The sequence below is a fragment of the Saccopteryx leptura genome, chromosome 5, assembly GCF_036850995.1.
Source record: "Saccopteryx leptura isolate mSacLep1 chromosome 5, mSacLep1_pri_phased_curated, whole genome shotgun sequence".
Classification (NCBI taxonomy): Eukaryota; Metazoa; Chordata; class Mammalia; order Chiroptera; family Emballonuridae; genus Saccopteryx; species Saccopteryx leptura.
The window spans coordinates 134,490,033-134,510,598 of record NC_089507.1 but is presented as its reverse complement, the minus strand read 5'-3'; the positions used below and the strand labels follow the sequence as shown (position 1 = coordinate 134,510,598).

The 20,566-nt window shown below is 40.8% G+C and overlaps 1 non-coding gene and 1 pseudogene across 1 annotated transcript; one reads left to right on the top strand and one right to left on the bottom strand.

Moving 5' to 3' along the window:
* Window positions 1-8,455: 8,455 nt before the first annotated feature.
* Window positions 8,456-8,531, top strand: TRNAV-GAC (transfer RNA valine (anticodon GAC)). Its single transcript has one exon. It is a non-coding gene; the product is annotated as a tRNA-Val (tRNA).
* A 3,367-nt stretch (window positions 8,532-11,898) lies between these two features.
* Window positions 11,899-20,146, bottom strand: LOC136405609 (microfibrillar-associated protein 1-like; annotated as a pseudogene).
* Between the last annotated feature and the right edge of the window lie 420 nt (window positions 20,147-20,566).

Here is a 20,566-nt window from a genome sequence, read left to right as displayed (position 1 = left end):
GCAATTTTTATTGATTTTTTAAACTTAAATTTTATTTTTCAATTACAGTTGATATGCAATATTACATTAGTTTCAGGTCTACAACATAGTGATTAGATGTTTATATACCTTACAAAGCATAAGTTTAGCCCTCATTGGACACCATACATAGTATTACAATATTATTCCTTATACTGTATTTTAATTCTTGTGACTAATTTTATAATTGCTAATTTATACTTCCTAATCTCTTTCAACTTTTTCATCCATCTCCCAAACTCCCTCTCTTCTGGTGACCATCAATTTGTTCTCTGTATCAGTGAGTAATAGCTATTTTTAGGATCCCTGTCTGATAGCTTTATTATCCAAATTACATCTGAGACAGATTTTACTTGCTGCATTCTCTTGAGCACATTTTTTTCCTTGTTTTAATGTGGTGCATAATGGTTCTTATAAATTTTTGTTGAAGATGAACATTAGACATGTGTTAAATAAGTATTCCTGGGATTCAACACACCTCAATTTTTGCTAGAATGTTAGTTGGCCTGGGGAATCAGTTTGGTTAAGTATTGAGCTGGCTCTAGGTTTTGTTGTTTTAGTTGCCCTCAATACACCATAGACTTCAATTCCCCTCCCAATGTCATGATTCTGAAGACCCCTCTGCCAGACAATTATCTGTTTCACTTTCATTTTAGATCTTGCCTTGTGCTTATACTTCAGATACGGTCTCTTTCCATCTTCTTACCCATCTTTCTGCAGGATTGATGTTCATTGTTACTCAGTGCTTGATAATCTGCTAGTGGGGTAAATGCAGCCTTCTCTTTTCTTATGGTTTTATCTCAGTCTTCAGTCAGTTATTTGTCCCTGGGTGTTGCGAGTGGAGCCTACCCACTGATTCTCTCTTTCCCTCAATAAGAGGAAACTTTTAATGGTTTGGACTCATTATATTTTATTCTTCCTTTCCAGTGTTAAGGGTGTTGTTATTTGTTGAGCTGATTGGTTGGTTTTAATTTGCTTTCCCTAGCTGCAAAGGATTGCTGCTTTTTTCCTAGTGATGTAAGTATTTTGTTCTGTAAGAGAGAGAAAGAATATGGATATCAATCAGTCTTTGCACTTTTCTTACAGTTGTTGCTATTTACCTCCCATAGGCATGCCAGCCTGGTATGATTGGTGGAGAAGAATCTGTGGGTTCAACTTATCTCCGTATGTGGGGCTTCAATGGTTGCCACACTCATGCTGGCCTATTCTCAGACTTCAGCAATTGATGGCTGATTTTTAAATTTTAGCTGATTTCTTCTTGTGTATCAAATCCAGTGTCTGCCTCAGGTAAGCAAGAGCTTGTATCCTGTATTTCATTAAAGGTGTCATCTTCATATTTATATATTTTATTAGTTAGGTTTATCATTTCAGTGATAAAAAACATTGATTGAGCCTGACCAGGCGGTGGCACAGTGGATAGAGCATCGGACTGGGATGAGAAAGACTCAGGTTCGAGACCCTGAGGTTGCCAGCTTGAGCGCGGGCTCATCTGGTTTGAGCAAAGCTCACCAGCTTGGACCCCAGGTCGCTGGCTTGAGCAAGAGGTTACTCAGTCTGCTGTAGCCATGGTCAAGACACATATGAGAAAGCAATCAATGAACAACTAACGAGTCACAATGAAAAACTAATGATTGATGCTTCTCATCTCTCTTCGTTCCTGTCTGTCTGTCCCTGTCTATCCCTCTCTCTGACTCTGTCTCTGTAAAAGTAAAAAAAAAAAGCATTGATTGAGAAAAAAAATAATTGATTTAAGGAAAACATTGATTATGTAGGTAACCTCCATTTTTCTGTTGAAGGGGTAATGCAATACTCTCTTCAACTAAACTAAAGTAACATTGAAACACTTCTTGAACACTAAATGTTAGGTACTTTGTAACTTAGCAATTGATAAAGGAAATGTATAACTAAAACAACACATTTTCATTTTAAGAAAGAAATGCATCTAAAGCTACATAATATCCTCTACTTAACTTTTTTTTGTATCACACAATTTAACACAATATTGTCATTATTCTTTATGTATAAATAATTCATAACACATTTTGTTATTTAGTTTAATTAATGGATACTTAAGAGTGTAAGTTTTTTTGTAAATGCCTTTTTTTTTCCACAAATAGTGGATGCCATTCGAACTCCAAATTGAAATTTGGACCTCTTTCACATATCAGTCTAACTTGATTATATTTATATGCCATTAAATGTTTCTGAAAATTAGTTTTATAATATTCAATTTCAAATGCGATTTTAAATAAAAGTATACTTTAAAAAATATAAATATATTTAGTGTTTTGAATAGTTTCATTAACTTCAATTTTTTTTAAAAAATAGTCAATGGCTATTAAAATTATGTTCATTTGGTTCTGAATCAATTATAATAAATACATTCCATTAAAAAAAAAAAACACTTCAGGGCCCTGGCCAAGTTGCTCAATAGATAGAGTGTTATCCCTGGTGCACAGAAGTTGCAAGTTTGATCCCCAGTCAGGGCAGATATGATAAGCAACCAATGAGGGCACAACTAAATGGAACAACTAAGTGGAACAACAAATTTAATTCTCCTCTTTCTCTTTCTTTCTTTCTCTCTCTCTCTTTCTCTTTCTCTCTCTTCCTCCCTTTCTTTCTCAAATCAATGGAAAAATTTTAAAAATACAATTAAAATAACACTTCAGACTTGAATAGACATTTCTCTAGAGTAAATATGCACATAGCCAGTAAAAACATAAAAAGATGCTTAGCATCACTAATCATTATGGAGGTATTAGGGAAATACAAAGAAATAAAAGTAGGGACTCATATATTCGCTGTGCCAATATTTATAGCAGCATTATTCATAATAGTCAAAAGGTAGAAATGACCCAACTATCCACTGATGGATGAATAAATAAACAAAAGGTTTTTAAATGTTTATAAATATAATGGGACATTATTCAGTCTTAAAAAGAAATGAAATACTGACACATTACAACACAAATGCATCTTTTTTTTTAATCTTTTTTTAATTTTTATTTATTCATTTTAGAGAGGAGAGAGAGAGAGAGAGAGGAGAGAGAGACAGGGGGGAGGAGCTGGAAGCATCAACTCCCATATGTGCCTTGACCAGGCAAGCCCAGGGTTTCGAACCGGCAACCTCAGCATTTCCAGATCGACGCTTTATCCACTGTGCCACCACAGGTCAGGCAACAAATGCATCTTGATGACATTATGCTAAGTGAAATAAGCCAGAAACAGAAAAATTAAAAGTCATAAAATAGGCCCTGGCCGGTTGGCTCAGTGGTAGAGCATCAGCCTGGCGTGCAGAAGTCCCAGGTTCGATTCCCGGCCAGGGCACACAGGAGAAGCATTCATCTGCTTCTCCACCCCTCCCCCTCTCCTTCCTCTCTGTCTCTCTCTTCCCCTCCCGCAGTCAAGGCTCCATTGGAGCAAAATTGGACTGGGTGCTGAGGATGGCTCTATGGCCTCTGCCTCAGGCGCTAGAATGGCTCTGGTTGCAACAGAGCTACGCCCCAGATGGGCAGAGCATCGCCCCCTGGTGGGCGTGCTGGGTGGATCCTGGTTGGGTGCATGTGGGAGTCTGTCTGAGTGCCTCCCCATTTCCAACTTCAGAAAAATACAAAAAATAAAGTCATAAAATATTTTCATGAGATGATTGGAGTAGTCAAATTCATAGAGATAGAAAGTAGATTGGTGCTTGGCAAGGACTGGAGTAAGATAGAAGGGGAGGCATTTTCATTTTTAATGAATATAGAACTTCAGTTTAAGGGAGTGAGAGCATTGTGGAGATAGATGGTGATGATGGCAGCACAACAAAGTGAATGTATGTAATGCGACTACAGTATATTCATAAAAAAATAAAATGGTAAATTTATGCCCTGTATACTACCACTGTAAAAAAAAAAAAAGCACTTGTCTCAGTTATAATTATAAACAAAAGTTAATTTGTTGTTATTAATAAATTATCACCAGAATGGCAAAAAAATATTAGCCATTAATTAAGAAACATAACTACAATACCCAACTGTAACAATACTAACTATAGGTTTCTTTTGTATAAGTACCAGTAATTCTTCTGTATTATTACAGAGAAAATGACATTTTATTTATACTTGTCTTAATAAGAGATTTTTATTAGATATGTAAGAAGAAATGACCTACTAGTATAAAAGCAAATAATTCCCCCTTAAATGTGATATTTAAAATTACAAAGAGAAGAGAAAATCCATTAACTGGCTAATTAGAAAGAAGTTTATAATTCTGAGAACTTCTTAAATATAATTTGAATATAGCTCTGTAATTATGCAAATCATCATATATCTTGAATGGCTAGGTGACATATTAAATCTAATATAAGAATTGTGGAAGTGAATTATTGTCTAAAGGCTGCTAAATACTTTAAAATGTAAATTATATTATCTTAATTAATTATATATTATGTGCTAGTGTTTTTATTTTTTTATTTTTAACTTCTTGATGAAACTTCTGTTTACTGTTTGTTTTTCAAGACTTAGTTTAAGATGACAGATTTTTTGTTTCCTCTTCAGAAGCTATTTTCAGTCTGATATTAAAGTTTTCACTTCCATCACCATTTTTTAAAATATAAATGCTATCATTGAAGAACTGGTAAATTTTATACTTACATAATTAAAGCTTATAATGGTATTATTATAATTGAAATATTTTATAATAATCACTAATATATGAAGAGTGAAGAGCCTTGCAAATGAGAATAAAATTAATCATAATGGCTTACCAGTCATCATTTTTGACAGAATTAATGTCATAAAAGTCTTGTAAATGTTAAATTAAATATTTTCATTCTTTCTCCTTGCTCTTTTTTATCCTATCAGCATATTGGTTCATTTAGCAGTAACATTCATTTCTGAGCATATTCAATGGACACAGATAATAGTACTCACCAAGCAAATTTTATAGTTGGAATAGGCTCAGAATCCATGTTGGGTGAACTTGTTGAGGTCAGGAATAGTGGTGATATGAAAAGAGAGGCAAAACAAGAAGAATGAAATATATCTGTGTTTATAACTGTATTTGTTCTGTCCCTACATTACCCCATTGTACATTGCATAATTTTTTTTTTATCATTATATAACTTCATGTTGATAGGAACACAGAAATACTGAATTGATCATAAATAATTGGGAATTCCTATATAGATGATAAAAAGGCAAGAAAAATCAGAAATTATCTTAGGAATCATGCAGTCATAGCTCACTGTTGATTGAAGTGATTATCATTCAACAATTAGTGGCAAGATTAGTTATACAAGAGCAACTCTGAAAACCTGTTCATCTTGTCATTTTTCTCACCATGAATAATAAATTCTTTTACTCTATCAACTCAGCCATTCATCTGTTTGTCTCCATTACCCTTTCTCTCTACTTTTACTAATTATCCCACTGAACCATCTGCCTCCAAATCTTTCTCTTTGCTTACATTCAGAACTCTTGGACAGAATAAATGACTGTTAATACCATCCCAAATGGCTTATCTCTATTGAACATAATTATTGTATGGCATAGGGTATGCATACTGTGGCAAGGGTGCTTATTTCTGCAACATTCAGTGTGTCCTGAAAATAATTACAATAATAAAATAATTTTTCATGACTTTAATGTACCAGAGACTTTTTAAAATATATTTTAAATTAATTAATTAATTTAATGTATGCTGTAATATTTTGAAATGGTTGCTGTTAACATTTCAGGGTTGCAGAGGTAGAGAAATTCTAAATAAATTACCCATGGTTGCATGCCTAATAAGTGCCAAACCTGGAGTTGTTACTCAGTATTTTTGCTCCAGTGTTGTAACTTTGAAACTCCATGACACACTGCTTCCTCAAGCACCTTTTTGTTTCTTTGCAAAATAAGGATTTAGTCTAGAACAGAGGTCTCTATATACGTTACTCTTTTATTACACGTTACTGTAACTTAGGCTTTGTGGGTCATATATACTAGCTTTGCTCAGAAAGGTGCTGGGTACAAAACAAGCACAATTCCTTTAGAAAAAAAAATCTCTGCATTTTAATTTTCTTGATAGTAATAGCTATATTTTATGTAGTCTTCATATTTAACATTTCCAGAGCAGTGGCTCCTGCTTGTAGATAATTAAAGAAAACAGTTCCTGGATGAACGTGGTGAAGCAACTAGTTTGTCCAATACCTACAATACCTGGTCATAGTACTGAATACCAATTAAACCTAAAATAAAGAGCATGTCTATAAGCACCTTGTCAAAAAAAATTAGCAATTTCCCATTGTCTGTATTCTATATTGAAAGAAAAAAAGGGGGGGAAATCATACAAAGACTCAAAGTAACTTAACTGGATCACATTGTTTTTAAAATAATGGTTGTATGTATTCTTTGAGTACAGTCATTATTCTGAATGCTCCACGTGCATTATTTCATTTAATCTTTTCAACTTTGTATGATAGGTATTACAAACCATGGATTGTAATTTATCATCATTGCCTTCTACACATTAGGTCCCATCAGCATTATAGAAGAGAAGCCAAAGACTCTGTGTTTCCCAGAATCCTTTCTTTTGGAAGGTTCTGGCTTAGAGTCTTCCAAAGAGGAGAAAATGAGAGATTTGGAAAGCAGAGAGGAGGAGAGTCCATTATTCTTAAGAGACAATGGTGGTCAAATGCAGCCTCTCTTCAGACATCTTCATAAGCTCTGATTTATCAAATCTCTTCAGAAACTCCTGTTTTGCAATTGTGGCAGCAAGGGTTTTTCTTTCCTCAGATTCTGTGAGCATCTTCTTCACAATTGTGTGGGTCAGATACTGTGGAATCTCAGACGTATTTGTGATGTTTGACTTTTCCATCAGGTCTGTGCGTCAGTCTGAAGTCCTTCAGGGCTATTTCTGTGGATCCTGGGCTGCAGGCTTCTTCTCTAAATTTTCACTCCTCTACATTCTCCTGTTTTTATATTCCCTGATCCCTCTATTTAAATGTTTATTTTTTAAACATTGTAGTCACTCTGGTTATTTCTTGTTGGACCCAATTTTTTATCTCCATTTTAGAGATGAGGCCATTGTGTGAACAGTAACAGAGAAGCTTGCTAGTGGTCACTAGTTAGAAAATAGTGAAACCCAACAATTCTGTCCCTGAGCCTATGCTATTAAACAAAAAGATTTTATAAAAATAAAAAATTCTAAATCAGTTTCAGCTGACAAAGTTATGATTTTTTTATTACCCTAGTTTTTTTTACTAGGCAAGTAACTATTTTTGTGGTGATATAAATAAGCTTACTTTTAGAAAAGAATGTAAAATGTATTTGTTTAATTGGAAAATTTTGAAACTTGGGTACACACAATTGTAACAATGTTATACTGCTCACAAAAATTAGGGGATATTTCAAAATGAATATGAAATGATAAAATATTTTTTAATTTTTTTTTTTTTTTTTTTGTATTTTTCTGAAGCTGGACACGGGAAGAGACAGTCAGACAGACTCCCGCATGCGCCTGACTGGGATCCACCCGGCACACCCACCAGGGGGCGTCGCTCTGTCACGACCAGAGCCACTCCAGCGCCTGGGGCAGAGACCAAGGAGCTATCCCCAGCGCCAGGGCCATCTTTGCTCCAATGGAGCCTCGCTGCAGGAGGGGAAGAGAGAGACAGAGAGGAAGGAGAGGGGGAGGGGTGGAGAAGCAGATGGGCGCCTCTCCTGTGTGCCCTGGCCGGGAATCGAACCCAGGACTTCTGCACGCCAGGCCGACGCTCTACCACTGAGCCAACCGGCCAGGGCCTATTTTTTAATTTTTGTGAGCAGTATATTTAGGTCATGACATCCTTTGGTCCATTTATAGGTTTTATTTTATTTTAAAAAATTATTTAGCATTGTAAAGCCAGTAGCTGAGGCCACCATCACAGCTGCCTGGCTCATGTAGGTTCACATTTGATTCGGACAGACGGTAATGAAACAATGGAGCCAAGAACTGGTGGACCATTACCATTAATTCTAGCTCACACCCAGTGGGCGAGAAAACACACACAGTGGGAAAACACTTCCCTTTCCATTCAGGGCTTCCAAAGCCACTGAGTTATCCAAGTATTCCTAGAATCAAAGGTTTCTACCTCACCAGCCTCATTCTTCTTTGTTCCCCGTCTCCTCTCTGCACAAACTCTGCACAAGCTGGCTTCTCCTTCAGCACTCCACCATCTTGGCTGCCTCTCCTCTGCAATGCTGATGACAGGATCCCTGAGTGAGAAAGCCCCTGTCTCCCTTATTTTATAGTGTAGAAATTAAAGCCTTTAAGCCAATATACAAAAAAAAAAATTCTCTGATATAAAGCCACTTATCTGAGGCATAAATGGGATTCCTCATAAGAGTGCACCACCCCACATCATGCAACAGTCAAGGGTGTGGAGAAAAGCTTAGTTTTGAAAAGATCTTAGTATTAAAATGGTAGGAAAGGGGCCCTGGCTGGTTGGCTCAGTGGTAGAGCGTCGGCCTGACGTGCGGGGGACCCGGGTTCGATTCCCGGCCAGGGCACATAGGAGAAGTGCCCATCTGCTTCTCCACACCCCCCTCCTTCCTCTCTGTCTCTCTCTTCCCCTCCCGCAGCGAAGGCTCCATTGGAGCAAAGATGGCCCAGGTGCTGGGGATGGCTCCTTGGCCGCTGCCCCAGGTGCTAGAGTGGCTCTGGTCGCGGCAGAGCGACGCCCCCTGGTGGGCAGAGCTTCGCCCCTGGTGGGCGTGCCGGGTGGATCCCGGTCGGGCGCATGCGGGAGTCTGTCTGACTGTCTCTCCCTGTTTCCAGCTTCAGAAAAATACAAAAAAAAAAAAAAATGGTAGGAAAGGTCTTAAAACTAAGCCTTAGGCTATAAGGACCTTTCCAGCTTACAGCCTGTCTCCCACACCCATTGCAAACTATAAGCGAGCAAACATACATCATATTTGCAAACTTATTTGACCTACAAGCACATATTATGACCCCTTAATGTTGCCTCCTCTGTACACCTAAGAAAAATATTGGCATATATTTACTGTGGTCCATATGCAAGAAAAAAAAACACTCACAATCTATAAAACAGGGATTGGATTTATTAATGGTAATATATTCACATGTACTATAATGAAAACAAAAATAGATAAATCTAAGCAATATGATATTGAAAAAATATATAATCTAAACTAGTTTATATAAACAAGTATAACTTATATAATGTTAAAAATAGTTAATTAAGGAAACAGTTTTTAAGAATGCTTGTAAGTGTATGCAACTATATAAAACAGAGAACAAAGAAATGATGGCTATAGAATTCAATGTGATCATGATCAATAGGGAAGGTTAAGAGATATAATAGGAAAGCCACGAGTTCACAGTAGGTTATTTTTGGAAGTTGAGTCAACTTATTATAGTAGTAAAAATAGTCAACTTTTGAAAATTCACATTTTGCAAATACAGTATACTAAAAAATTTTAGATGTATTTTACTTGGTTAATATATAGTATATATATATATACATATATATATTTGCTTATACTTGTTGAACTTTTCTATCCTATACAATTTCTAAAAAAAAATTATTAGAAATCTCACACCTGTCATAATTCCATCGAGTTCCTCAGTTGAAAAGTTTATATAACAGATGAGATTATATATAGAATAGAGGACATTTAAGGTGTTGGCCTTTCCGGCAACTCTAACCCATTCTTTGGGTGACAACACACCTTTCCATTGGGTATTTGAATTCCCCACTTTATTTATTTATTTCTTAAGAGGGAGGCAGGGAGAGAAAGAGACTGGAACATCAAGCTGCTCCTATATGTGCTGTGACTGGGGAATTAAATCAGCAACCTTTGCGCTCCGGGACAATACTACAACCAACCGAGCTATCTGGCCAGGGCTTGTATTTCCAACTTTAGTCAGGTAACTCCAGTTGTAGCTGATAATAGTGGTATGGAAATATCTAAGAAATAGTTATTGGTTCAATGTTAGGCATGAGACCCAGGCCAGGCATATAAGAATACATCCTGTGTATTTTTCCAACTGAGAGATAGAGTTTTCTTTCTTCTATAAGTAGAGGTAAATTTTGATATTAGGTTGGACATATGTTATGAGGCTCCTGTCTTCTGAAGACCTGGCCTGGTCAAATGTTTCATACATTCTGGAAAAAAAAAAAAAAAAAGACTGGGGAAATGTGAGTGTCAATGGCATGGTCCCTGATTCCACTCATTTCTAAGATGTCTATACTCCTGCACTTTCAGTCTTCTAATTCAATGAGCTAATTATTTTTTGTTTCAGCAAAGACTTTATTGATCTTGAAACCCAAAATCATGTTTATTATAAAGCATCCACCAAACTCCTCATAAAAAATAAAAATTGTGTAGATTTTCTTGTTCCTCATAAATATGCCTCTATAAAATCTCACTTTCTCATCATCTATTATTTGCAGGCCTTCAGAAAATGTGATAAAATGACATGATAAAACCAATGATCTCTGTTTAAGTAACATAAAAGAAATTCACAACTTTTGGAGAATGGAAAGCAGAAGAAAAACTAAAATGGCCTTTGTGGCTACTTCAAAGAACACGGAAGTGATGTAATAACATTAAAGATAAGAACACATAGAAAGTTTACCTTATTCTTAAGTATTCTGGACTTTGTTGTTTAGACTTGAGGCAAATATATGTTATTTACCAAATGGATCAGAGCATTTCCCTCATAAGAGATGAGTTTGTAATGGAAATGCTGGTACATTCCCAGTCACTGAAGCAAGAAGATGCCAACTTAATAGCATCTCTATTCTCTAAAACCTAAGAAAATTATAGCCCAAGGGTTTGTCATCTAAAAACAAGAATATTGTCCTCTCCCCTCTGCTTACCGGAAAAAGAATCTACAGGTCTGAGGAATATGCCATTGTCTTTGATTGGTCCTTTTATCTTCTTTTCCTTTAAAATTTCCTTTCAAATAAAAAGGTCGATATTAGTATTATTATAGCCACATTTACCTAGCAATAAGGCAAAGCAACCATATGCAGCCTCCTTATCATATTTCACTTCTTTGTTACTTTTATTTAAGTTTTGCTTTCTCAATCAAGAAACATTTGGTAACATCAAGAGCAGGCCTTCTGATTAGCATCATTGTTTCTCTTTTCTAAGATTATTGGAGAATTTATGCTGATACAATGAAAATACTATTTTTAGACTGGTAACTAAGTATTATTAGATATGGGAAAATAGATTTAAACAAAATACGGTACTCACCAATTCTGAATATATCAAATTCTAAAAATTCAAATATGATTGAACATTAGTAAATTTGGATTGATTGAACTGTCAAGCTGACTCATCATTTTCAAAGAATCTATTTTCTACATTACTGATCTGCTCCTTTGTTGTTTTTTTCTTTTTTTCTTTTTTTTAAATGAGAAACAGGTTTTATGAGTGTAGATTTCTGTACGGTAGAAGTAATGTACTGTACCCTTACATGCCCATGTTTCTGACCCAAGCTAAGGGGCTGGAAAAAGAAATTTTAAATAGTCCCAAGTGAATTTGGGAAACTAGAGCAATGATGAAACCTAAGATTTCTCAGTAATAGTTTTAAGTGAAGATAGTCCCACCTGGAAGTTGATATCGATGTCTCTGCCTCTCCCTTCCTCTCTCTAGTATCAATTAATAACAACAACGAAATAGGACAAATATTCTCTCAATTACCTAGATTCAAAGTGCTTTTCTGTGGGTTTATCAGCAGGAGTCCAAACCTTACAAAGCACTTTCCAAAATTGGGTTCCCCAAGTGTTACAGTTGGCAGTCCAATAGACAGGACACATGGGTCATGTGCATAAAAAAATTAAGGGCTAGCCACTGAGACATCCCCTTGTGTCCCACAACTGGAAGAATTAGTAGTTGAACTTTAAGTAGTTTTCTGCTTCTTGGCAGATGGCCATTCAAATACATCTCGTACCCCAGCTGCCTTTTGTTTAAAAAACTTTGTGTTCTGGGCACTCTCTTGACCCCATGCTGAGTCAAAGGAGGTGGTGTTCTGATCCACAAGGTGGGTGTATTTGGTACGACCAGAGCGCCCGAAGTTCTTGACCTGCAATACTTTGGGAAGAATGGTTTTGTTGAAATGATCCTCCAGGGTAGGTGCACTGAAATCTCTCTTGCATACTTCTTCATCCTCATCCATGAAGAAGGCACCCCAGTGATAATACTTCTGTAAGAACTTGTATTTGCCCTTAACAGCTTTGTTGGTAATAACTTTGCCATTTGCCTGAAGCTCAGCTCGCCTCTCTTCCTCAGTTCGGTTTCACATACGTTCGATTTCTGCCTTCTCCTTCTCAAGCACTTCTCTATCTTCTCTGTCCCTCTTGATTCTCTTTAGCTCTTGAACTTTCCATGCCTCATATTCTTCCTCATCATTTTCATCATCAGTATTCAGTGCATCCAGTGCAGCCAGGGACCGCCTGTTTCCCTCCAGCTCTGTCTTGGTCTCCTCTTCTACAGTCTTGAGTGTGGACTTGCACCTCTCCTCAGCCATGCGTTTTGCCTCCTGCTCCAGCTCCTTCTGTTTCAATGCTTCAGCTTCACGTTCTTGAACTGTTACTCGATCCTTCTTTCGAATGAAGACTGGCTTAAGACGAGGCTCCATCTCATCTTCACTGTCTGTGTACTCTTCGTACTCGGACTCTGATTCTGACTCCTCCCCAGACCATCCTTCATCTTCCATGTCCATGACTTCCATCTCTTCATTTTTTCTCTCCTGTGCTCGCTGACGCATCATGCCACGACGCTGCTCTATTTTCTCATCATTAATTTCTTCCTCTTCTTCTTTGTAGCATCCACCAGGTATGAGAACAAATGTCAGAGACTTTCAGGAGTTAAGATGTTACTTTATTGGCCAGTTTAACCTGTGCAGGGGCAAACTCCCAAGATGTCCAGAGACACCGTGCCCACAAGGAGCTGCAAACAGAAGCCGCACCTGGAGCTTACAGCCAGGCCCTTATATATCCTAAGTGAGCAAGTATAGTACAGAAGCAGATGTGGCAGTTTAGCTATTGGCTAGGGAGGTCACACACAGCATAGCAACAGGGGCCGGCATAGCAACAGGGGCCAGTTTTAGCTTAGTGGTGAATTTCAAACCTAAACTTCTGATAAGGGTCTCTGACCTTCTTTGTTCCCAGCCTCACAAGAGCCATATCAGCACTTACTGTTCCTTCAATAGTTACACTCTTTGCAGCACTCCCTGTTCCTTCAATAGTTACACTCTTTGGCAGCCCCAGTACTCCCTGAATCTAACATTCCCCCATCTCTTTTGGGCATAAATCAAACCCTTGATTCTTCATCAGTGGGGAGAATGGTATAAGGCTGGGGCTCATGAGAATTTTCCACTTTAGCTGTAGCTATAAGCTAATTGGGTCTTATACACTGGCTAGTGATTAGCCTACTACGCCTCTCACAATGGTCAGCGATGAGCTCAGGGGGAGAGGGGTATTTATAGGCGAAACCTACAAGGTTACAATGTTTTCAGCACATTTGTACAATATCTTTGCAAAAGTACACAAGCACACACTGTTTTAAGAAAATGAACTACTTTCCTGCAATATCTGCAGGGCTGATACACAAGGAACCTGTCCTGCCTTGTATTTTTCTTCTCTGCACTAACTTCTTACAACTTGCACAAACCTTCTGCAACTTACACAAACCTTCAACTTTTATGCACTTTCTTATCCAGAAATAACTGGCCTTCATAACAACTTGCTTTTCCCTTTTCTTTTCAAAAGTACCTCTATACTTCATGCTTTCTATTATCAAAACCATACAATTCCTTTCTAGTCAAAACTCTTGATTTAAAAATCTTTAACATTTAGTGACAATTAAGTTGACTTTCTTTTTATCCTAGTTTCCCTTTTCCTAAAGCCTGATTAAAAGAGTCCTTAGTTAGTTCCTCTAGGCATTAGCTATGCGTGGACCAGTTAACTTCTGGTTTGTGGCTGAAGCAGGGCATACTGTCCTTCTCAGGGTCAGCTTACAAGGGTTAGCGGGGTCAGTCTTCACTGTCCACAAAGGTGTCTCTGCTGGGACTGCAAGCTTCAGCCGGCTGCAGTGGACCCAGGCGGGTATGCCTTCTACCTTGGCAGTAGTGGGGGTGCTCAGGATCATGGTGTGTGGACCCGTCTATGTGGCAGTCAGTCCTTGGGTGGTGTACTGCTAGAAGTGCCTCTTGGACAGTCTTTGAACAGTTTGCTGAGTAACCTGTAAAACCTTCTCATGTCCCTCTTTCCACAGCACAGACGTGTTCCTTGATGGGGCCGGGAAGCCTGGCAGGCTTCAATTCAATGACCTTTCTTTCTACTCTGGAGCAGGGCCTGCAAGGACTTGAGGAAATTATGATTAGAAATCTCTAGTTCCCCTCTGATCAATTGAGGTACAAGGGGCACAGGTTGCCCAAATAAGATTTCATAAGGGGTCCATTTATTGAGATAGGGGGTACATCTGGTTCTAAAAATGGTGAAAGGGAGGAGCTCAACCTAGTTTTCACCGGTCTCCCCTCTCAGCTTAATTATAGTTTCCTTCAGAGTCCTGTTCATTCTTTCTACCTGTCCTGAACTTTGGGGCCTATAAATGCAATGCAATTTCCAATTAATACCTAACTTAGTGGCTAATTCTTGAGATATCCTGGATATGAATGCAGGTCCATTGTCTGATCCTAGGGCTAGGGGAATGCCATATCTAGGTATGATTTCCCTTAATAAGACTTTGCAGACTGTGGAAGCAGCCTCTCCTTGCGTGGGGAATGCTTCCACCTATGCTGAGAAGGTGTCTACTAATACTAATAGATACTTATAACCTGACTTCCCAGGGGTCATATCTGTGAAATCTATTTCCTACAGTTCTCCCGGAGCTTTCCCCCAATACCTCACAAAGGGAGGCAACTTCTTATTCTGGGCATTTACCCTGGCACAGATGCTGCACCTCGAGACAATGGAGTGGACAATATCCTTGATGTTGGGCCCTACATAATACTTCCTGATAAGTTGTTCTAGCTTGTTTTGTCCTAGATGGGTACTAGTATGAATATCTCCTACTATTTCTCTTACTATTCCCTGGGGTAAATAGAGCTGGGAGTCTGGAAGCTCTATCTATCCCTGCTGATTTTTCTTCCCTTTCAACTGCATCCCTTCCTGCTCTTCTTCTGGGGAATATCTAGGATCTGGAGGTAGCATTGGCTTAGGCAGCAATGGCAGAAGGCTTTCTTGTGGCCCAGTGGCTGCCTCTCTTGCAGTTGAGTCTGCTAGGTTGTTACCCTTTACAATAGACGAGTCCCCTCTCTGGTGTCCTTTGCAGTGGATGATGGCAACTTTGGTAGGTAGCCAAATGGCATTTAAGAGGGCAAGAATTTCATTGTGATTTTTAATGTCTTTCCCCCCTGCTGTCAGTAAGCCTCTCTCCTTGTATATGGCTCCATGGACATGGGCAGTGGCGAATGCATACCGGCTGTCAGTGTAGATGTTGGCAACTTTTCCCTCTGCTATCTGTAAGGCTTGGGTGAGTCCTATTAGCTCTGCCCTTTGTGCAGATGTCCCTGCGGGCAGTGCTTTCTGCCATAGGACCTTATTTTCTATGGTCACTGCTGCCCCTGCATGTCGCTGTCCATCCTTAATAAAACTGCTCCTGTCAGTAAAGAGGGTCAGGTCTGCCTTCCCATATGCTTGATCCCTTAAGTCCGAGTGGGAGCCAGTCACTGTGTCAAGGATTTGTTTGCAACTGTGGGCCAAAGTGGAGTCGCTGGGTTCAGGGCAGCAGTTTTGAGGAACTGAACAGATGCAGTGTTCAGCAGCTGAGCCTGATACTGCATTAGCCGCACATTAGATAGTCACCTGTCAGAAGGTGCTCGCAGCACTTGCTCTACATAGTGTTCCTCAATGACTTTGATGTCCTACCCTAAAGGTAATTTACTAGCCTCCTTGACTAGTATGGAGGTGGCAGCAAGTGCCCTTAGACATGTTGGCCATCCCGAGGCTACAGGATCAAGTTTCTTGGACAGATAGGCAACAGGCCTCTTCTATGGCACAAGTTCCTGGCTCAGGACTCCTAAGGCTACCCTACCCCTTTCTGCTGTAAATAGCTGAAAGGGTTTGGCCAGATCTGGCAGGGCCAAAGCCGGGGCAGTCACCAGGGCCTCTTTAAGCACTTGGAATGCTTGCTTCTCCTTATCTGTCCATGTGAACTGCTCTTCCTTACCCCTAGTCAGTTCGTGCAGGGGTTTAGCTAGTTCTGCAAAGCCTAATATCCACAATCGGCAGTATCCTACTGCACCCAGGAATTCTCGTACCTGTCTCTTGTTAGAAGGCTCAGGGATCTGCAAGACTGTCTGAATCCGCTGGCTGGATAATGTCCTTTGCCCTCCCTGTAAGTTATACCCCAAATAACTTACAGTTTGCGTCACAATCTGGGCCTTCTTGGTGGAGACTAGATACTCCATTCACCCAAGATCTTGTAGCAGGTCCGAGGTAGTTTCCTCACACTCTCCTTCATCCTTGGCAGCTATAAGGATGTCATTTACATAATGGAGCAGTACAATTGATGGATAGGAGGAGCAGAAAGCCTGCAGATCTTTGCTGAGGGCTTCATTAAAAATGGTGGGGGAATTCTTAAACCCTTGTGGTAGTCTGGTCCAAGTGAACTGCCCCACCAGTCTATTATCTGGGTCATTCCATTCAAAGGCAAAGATCCCTTGGCTCTGAGGTGCCAGGGGAATACAAAAGAAGGCATCCTTCAAATCCGGGACAGAATAATAGGTATGGGTTGGGGACAATGAGCTTAGTAAGGTATACGGATTGGGTACCGTGGAATGAATAGTCTCTACCTGTGCATTCACCTCCCGCAAGTCCTGGACCGGACCATAGTCTTGGCTCCCTGGTTTCTGGATGGGAAGCAACGGGGTGTTCTAGGCTGATTGGCACCTTCAAAGGATGTCTGCCTCCAGCAGGCATTGCAAGTACCAGGCGATTTCCTGTTTAGCTCGGGCTGGGACGGGGTACTGCCTGATCCTAACCGGTCTAGCAGTGCTAAGCAGTTGCACCAGGACAGGTGGTTGGTGAGCAGCCAAACCTGGGGGGTTGGTTTCTGCCCAAACCTCAGGTTCCCCGGGCACACAGGGCATCTGGAATCTCTTCCTCGGCCTCCTTACCTTCTAGGACGGTGGCAAGTAAGTGTTCTTCAGACAGTGGGACAGTTACTTCTATGCTGACCTCTGCCTCTTTGTTCCCCATAGGGCTTTCCTCCCATCGGAAGGTTATGGTGGCCTGAAGTTTCTGCAATAAGTCCCTTCCAAGCAGTGGGTAAGGGCAATCTGAAATGACTAGGAAAGAGTGGGTGATGGTGCCTCGACCTAAGTCAGTAATTCTTGCGGTGGCCCATGGGTAGGCTTCTGCTTTGCCCGTTGCCCCTATTATCTTAGTAGTTGCCTTCTGCATCTGGCCCTTTGGTTTCTTTAGGACTGAGTAGGTGGCTCCCGTGTCGACTAGAAAGTCTATTGGTTTTCCTTTGACTGTTAAGGTGACCATGGGCTCCTGGGAGCTGGCGGGAATGGAGCTCTGTCCCCATCAGTCTAAGGTTTGGAGCAAGACCTCTGGGCCCTGCCTTGACCCTTGGATGTTGGCCTTTAACCTTGGACACTCTCTTTTCTAGTGCCTTTTCTCCTTACAATAGGCACATTGATCTTTTGCTATTCACCGTCCCTGGCCCTTTTGCTGTCCCCCTTTCCCTTTCAGAGGAGGTTTCTGGGCAGCAATTAGAATTTTGGCAACTTCCTTCGCCCTGCCAACCTCCGGATCATCCCTATTGACTACACCTTCTGGGCTATCTCTAATAGCTTGCTTCTATTCTCTCCTTTAAATCCCTCTATCTTCTGAAGCTTTTTCCTAATGTCTGAAGCGGCCTGAGTCACAAAGGCTATATTTACTAGTCTCCTGTTCTCTTCTGCCTCAGGATCTAGAGGGGTATATATTCTGTAAGCCTCTATGATTTTTTCTAGAAAGGCTTCTGGGGATTTCTCTCTTCCCTGGATGACTTCACTAAACTTACTGAAGTTGGTTGGCTTTCTAGCTGCTGCCTTGAGCCCCCTCAACAGAGCCCGGTGATACTGGAGGAGCGCGTCCCTTCCCCCAGTGGAATTAGGGTCCCAGGTAGGAGGTTGAGATGGGAGAGCATCTTCTATTTCCCTTCTTCCCTCCCAAGTTTCCTTTTCTTCTCCTAATACTGCCTTAGCAGCTTCTCTCATTATTCTGTCCTTTTCTTCAGAAGTGAAGAGGGTTTGTAAAATCTGCTGACAATCGTCCCAGGTGGGCTGATGGGTCCTAAAAATGGTCTCAAGGAGAGACATTAGTCTCTGAGGTTTCTCAGAAAATGGGGGATTCTGATGTTTCCAATTATATAAATAACTAGTGGAAAAAGGCAATAGATGAGGCAAGGAGGTGCCCGTGGGCCAGCATCTGGTGCCGGCAGTGCCTCCCGGAAAGGGAAAATGGCTGCCCTCCCAGAGGAGGAGGCAAAATGGCTGCCCTCCTGGAGGAGGAGGCAAAATGGCTGTATCTACCCACATATACATATACAGGTGTTGGTCTGGGTGTGGAGCCCTATAGACCATGGCTCTGACAGCAAACAAAATTGGAAGGTCAAAAGTGCCCTCTGTGGGCCATCCTTGAGCCAGCTGGCTCAAGGTCCGGAGGAAACCTGGACTCAGCTGCGGACTTCCATACCCCTGAGCCCGCTTCTGGAAATCAGAAGAATTCTTCAACAGGCACTCGAGCAGGGATCCCAGCACAGACTCCTGTTGTCCCATCCTAGATGACTCAGGAATAATGAGAAAGGGTAGGATACAGGCAACACACACTATTAACACAAGGAACACACCTGTCTCTCTCACACTCAACTCAGTCATTTGAGCTCAGACAAAATGTAGCACAGCACAGTGCAAAACGAATTCCTAATGTGACCGGTCACTCCCAAAGTTAAAAAATCCAAATATCCAAATTTCAGAGAGCGGTGTCCCACTTCTGAAAGCCCTGGGTAGGTTACCGGCAGCGTCCCACCTACTACCTCAGGATTATGTGCTCCGGAGCCCAAAAGCCAAACCAAATGAGGATCCTCCGGGAATACTTACTCAGCTCGAGCTGTCCTTCCGGTCTCCGACCCAAAACTCCACCAAGGGAGAATCCCGGGTGAGCCCCCAAAATGTAGCATCCACCGGGTATGAGAACAAACATCGGAGACTTTCAGGAGTTAAGATGTTACTTTATTGGCCAGTTTAACCTGCGCAGGGGCAAACTCCCAAGATGTCCAGAGACACCGTGCCCACAAGGAGCTGCAAACAGAAGCCGCACCTGGAACTTACAGCCAGTCCTTATATATCCTAAGTGAGCAAGCATAGTACAGAAGCAGATGTGGCAGTTTAGCTATTGGCTAGGGAGGTCACACGCAGCATAGCAACAAGGGCCGGCATAGCAACAGGGGCCGGTTTTAGCTTAGTGGTGAATTTCAAACCTAAACTTCTGATAAGGGTCTCTGACCTTCTTTGTTCCCAGCCTCACAGGAGCCATATCAGCACTTACTGTTCCTTCAATAGTTACACTCTTTGGCAGCCCCAGTACTCCCTGAATCTAACATTCTTCACTGCTGTCTTCTCGTTCCATGCCCCAAGCATCTCCTTCTACTTCTGAGTACTTTCTCTTACCACTTCAGGTTCCACTATTTTCTGATGTTGAGCCAATCTCTTTTCCACATCTTCACTAATATGGTTCTGTAAATGCCAGAGCCGAGGGTCGCTATGAATCCTCCTCCTGTTCCTCAGGTTCTGCTTCTTGTTCTTTGGCTTTCTTAATAAACTGAAATTCTTCATCCTCCTCATCTGAGGACTCCATAGGGGCATAGTCTGGCCTCTTTCCAGATACATAACATTTTACCTTCAATTTTTCCATCGAAATCTCACCTTTCTCATTGTGAACAGGGACAGCACCATCTGTGGACTGAATGGGCGGTTGTTTCATGAGTACACTTGGGACCGACATGTTCATGGCCATGGTGGTACTCCCGAAACTTCACTGATTCCAAATAGTAAACAGCTACAACGTCGAAGAACAGAAAATCCTCTTGTGGTCCTAGAAATACTAGACGCTGCAGTGCAACTGATGGGCTGTTCTTTTTTTCTTAAGTGAGAAGATGGAAGAAAGAGAGACAGACTTCTGCATGCACGCCAACTGGGATTCACCCAGCAAGCCCCTTACAAGGAGTAGGGGGATGCTCTGCCCATCTGGGGCCTGCTCCATTGCTCCGCAACTGAATTATTTTAGTGCCTAAGGCAAGTCCATAAAGCTATCCTCAGCTCTCTGGGCCAACTTGCTCCAACTGAGCCATGGCTGCAGGAAGAGAAGGAAGCAAAAGAGAGAAGAGAGAGGGGTAGAGGTGGAAAGCAGATGGTCACTTCTTCTGCGTACCTTGACTAGGAATCAAACCCGAGATGTCCATACCAAGGCTGATGCTCTACCACTGAGCCGCCTTGATCTGCTTCTTCTAAGAGT